The sequence below is a fragment of the Sinocyclocheilus grahami genome, unplaced genomic scaffold, assembly GCF_001515645.1.
Source record: "Sinocyclocheilus grahami isolate Dianchi unplaced genomic scaffold, SAMN03320097.WGS_v1.1 scaffold1248.1, whole genome shotgun sequence".
NCBI classification, from domain to species: domain Eukaryota; kingdom Metazoa; phylum Chordata; class Actinopteri; order Cypriniformes; family Cyprinidae; genus Sinocyclocheilus; species Sinocyclocheilus grahami.
Window position 1 is genome coordinate 253079 of NW_015506427.1, and position 3653 is coordinate 256731.

The 3653-nt window shown below is 40.1% G+C and overlaps 1 long non-coding RNA gene across 1 annotated transcript; it reads left to right on the top strand.

Moving 5' to 3' along the window:
* LOC107568476 (uncharacterized) lies at positions 1-3390 on the top strand. The gene is made up of 3 exons (XR_001606761.1): positions 1-90; positions 2990-3088; positions 3227-3390. It is a non-coding gene; the product is annotated as an uncharacterized lncRNA (long non-coding RNA).
* Positions 3391-3653: the final 263 nt, after the last annotated feature.

Here is a 3653-nt window from a genome sequence, read left to right on the forward strand (position 1 = left end):
AGAGCTAAAATGAAGCAAAGCTACCCAAGCGGTGCTGAAAAAAGGAGGAAACGGGAGGAAAGCAAAACGTTTTTAGCAAAACTACCAAAGGTATCAAACTTTTTTGTGACATCACCAGCTGACGACGGTAAAGATTACGAGCAGAAAGAAGCTGATGTCGATTTTTGTGCCACTACTAACGTTAGCGTTGACACTAGCAGCATTGCCAGTACGGAGGAGCTACCCGTTGCTGCTGACAGTGTCAGTCCAGGCTGCTCAGTCGATGCTGCTGGTATATACAAGCCTAGTTCAGATCAAGGACAGAACGTATCCAAAAAATAAAGAAGGGCGAAGATTTACAAGCAGCAACTATTACCTGCAAATGAAGAATGGAGAAAAGATAAAGAGGTCCTGGCTCATGTACAGTGAAAAAAATGACTGTGTTATGTGCTTTTTGTTGCCGCCTGTTTGATAATCAAGAAAAGGACACTCAGCTAAGTGGGGATGGGTTCAATAACTGGAAAATTTTTGCAGCCCACTTGAGACAGCATGAGAGGTCTGCTGAACATATCACAAACAAGAATACTTGACGTAATCTTTCACAAAAACTACAAACAAACACAGCTATAGATCAGATAAACCAAGATCTAATTGCTCTTGAAGTCAACCGCTGGAAAGAGATTTTAAGAAGACTTATTGCAATTGTAAATGCAGACCATAGTCTTGCATTTCGTGGCGCCACCGACAGATTGTTTGAGTCTGGTAATGGAAATTTCCTTGGACAAGTACAATTAATGGCCCAGTTTGATCCAGTGATGCGTGAGCATTTGAGGAGAATTCAGACAAAAGAGCTAAGTGACACTTATTTAAGTAAACATATTCAAAATGAACTAATTTCCATTGTGGCAAAATGTACAACTGATGCAATTGTTGAGAGAGTAAAAACAGCCAAATACTATGCAGTGATCATGGACTGCACTCCAGACCTCAGTCACAATGAGCAGCTATCAGTGGTGCTAAGAATAATTAATTGTGAGTTATCAAAGGGTGTCTCCATCCATGAGCACTTTGTTGGATTTCTTCAGGCACTTGACACAACAGGAAAAGGCTTATGCGAGACATTTTTAGGCCACCTAGAAACACTAGGATTGGATCTGTACAACTGTCGAGGCCAGTCTTACGATAATGGGAGCAACATGCAAGGTAAAAAGCAGGGAGTCCAAAAGAGAGTGCTGGAATTAAACCCCAAAGCTTTATGTGTTCCTTGTGGAAGTCACACACTGAATCTTGTTGTTGGTGATGCAGCTAAGTCTTCTGTGATGTCCATCAGTTTCTTTGGGCTGTTACAGCGGCTTTACACTCTTTTCAGTTCCTCAGTTCACCGTTGGACCATTCTCAAAGAACATTTGAAGAATTTTACACTGAAGGCATTGTCAGCCACCAGGTGGGAGTGTAGAGTTGAAGCTGTTAAAGCTATTCGTTACCAGCTGCCTGAAATTGGGAAGGCATTAACTGTTCTAAAGGAGTACGCCACAGAGAAACGAGATGCTGATGTTGTCTCAACAGCTGAAAGCATCTGCCAGGAGCTGCAGAGATGGCCTTTTGTGGTAAGTACCATCGTGTGGTACAATGTGTTGTTCCAGATAAATAAAGTAAGTAAGATCCTGCAGAGCCCCAAAGTTTCATTCGAGACAGCGAGGGAAGAAATCAGGGCGGTGAAATAATTTCTTCAGGAATTTCGCAATCATGGATTTAATTCTGCTAAAACAGATGCTAGGGAGATAGCAGAGAAGGTGGAGCTTGAGGTGGAGATGAGATGGCCTGAGGTGTGTTAGAGAAGAAAAACTAAACAGTTTGAGTATGAGGGAACAGAGCACACTCAGCCAACTGCAGAAGTGCTCTTCAAAAGAAAGGGTTTTCTGCCTCTAATAGATACTGTTCTTGTCACAATAGAGGACAGATTTTCCAACATGGAAATCTTCTACAAGCTTTATGGATTTCTCTACTCTACTGAAATAATGAGAAGCACTGAGAATGAAGGGAAGCTGGATGAATGCTGCTACAGATTAGAGCAGAAATTGGATAACATTGATGCAGAAGACCTGAAGCTTGAGGTAAAGGGTGCAGTTAGGTCCGTTCCAACACATATCTCTTCACCATTTGAGATGCTGGACTATATATATAAAGAGAATATACTTGACATATATCCAAATTTGAGTATAGCTTTAAGACTACTTCTCACTCTCCCTGTAACAGTAGATTCAAGTGAGAGAAGTTTCTCATCACTGAAGCTAATCAAAACATACCTTAGGTCAACTATGACTCAGGACAGGTTGTCTGCACTTGCTGTTATCTCCATAGAGCAGGAAGTCAGGAAGTCACTGGATATGAAATCTGTGATTGCAAGATTTGCTGAGGTCAAAGCTCGCAAAGCCAGATTTTAGCAACTACATCTCTAAACTAAGCATCCCATCCATTCACAACATAGCCTCATGGCATATGATGTACTATATTATGATACATTTTAAAATTAAGTCCATAAAAATATTCATCACTGTTCTGAGTACTTTAGACACAAAAATTAAACCAGAAGCCCAGTGAACCCATTAAACCAGAAAGAAAAGTGAGATGAAGAGACAGGCAGACAAAGACAAATAGAAAAGGGAGAAGATGAGAAAGAACCTACACAAAGACAAGGGAGATGAAGAGAAGTTCAGAATCAGAAAAGGGAGAGCAAGAGAAAGTCAGAGAAAAAAAGGTACACATTTTAAACAGTATATTATTTTACTTTTGTGTGTCCATAGTTGATAATTTATTCTTATGGCTTGTGTGTTTTATTCTCACTTTAGTAACACAAGATGGAAGACCATAAACAACTCTTCCAAGGGAGAGCAAGAGAAAGTCAGAGGGAATTTTTTTTATAAACATGTTAAACATTATATTATTTGACTTTTGTGTGTCCATAGTTGATCATTTATTCTTATGGCTTGTGTGTTTTTTCTCACTTTAGTAACACAAGATAGAAGACCATAAACAACTGTTCCAATTTAGGCAGCAGCAAGCAGATCCAGTTAGGAGATTCTATCAGAGAACCTGCTGGGAAACCAAGGTAAATGACAACCAATGACAGCTCTTCCATATTAATAGACAATAAATATTATTGCACAGGTAGCATATTATCAAAAAAAGATTTGCCAGTGGACATATTTGTTAAACAGTTAAAATGGTTGTGCTCTTTTTTTTCCAGCTGGAACTCCAGATGACCAGACTTCATTGCTTTGTGAAGACTGCTGAAGAGAAATTACAATTAAGTCTTTCTTAGATTAATAAGGATTGACAAAAGGGAGGAACAAAAGATGTAGAGGGCCCCATGTCTGTGTTTGCCTTGGGCCCCAAAATGGCTAAATCCTCCCCTGCGTGTGATTGCGAAATCGAAAGTGAAAGTAAACAGTGCAAACGCTCATTCAAATATATTTAAATACTCCGCATCCTGAGAGCAGCTCCCTGATGTGCCAAAATTATATAGCCTATAAAATTTCACTGTTTAAAGGAGTGGACATGAAAATCGCAGGAGCGAAACACACGTTGCGGGAGCAGGCGGCAATGGTCAGAAATTCAGCGAGAGCGGGACATTTTGGGCAATTAAGAAATCCCGGCCGGACGCATTTTTGTAG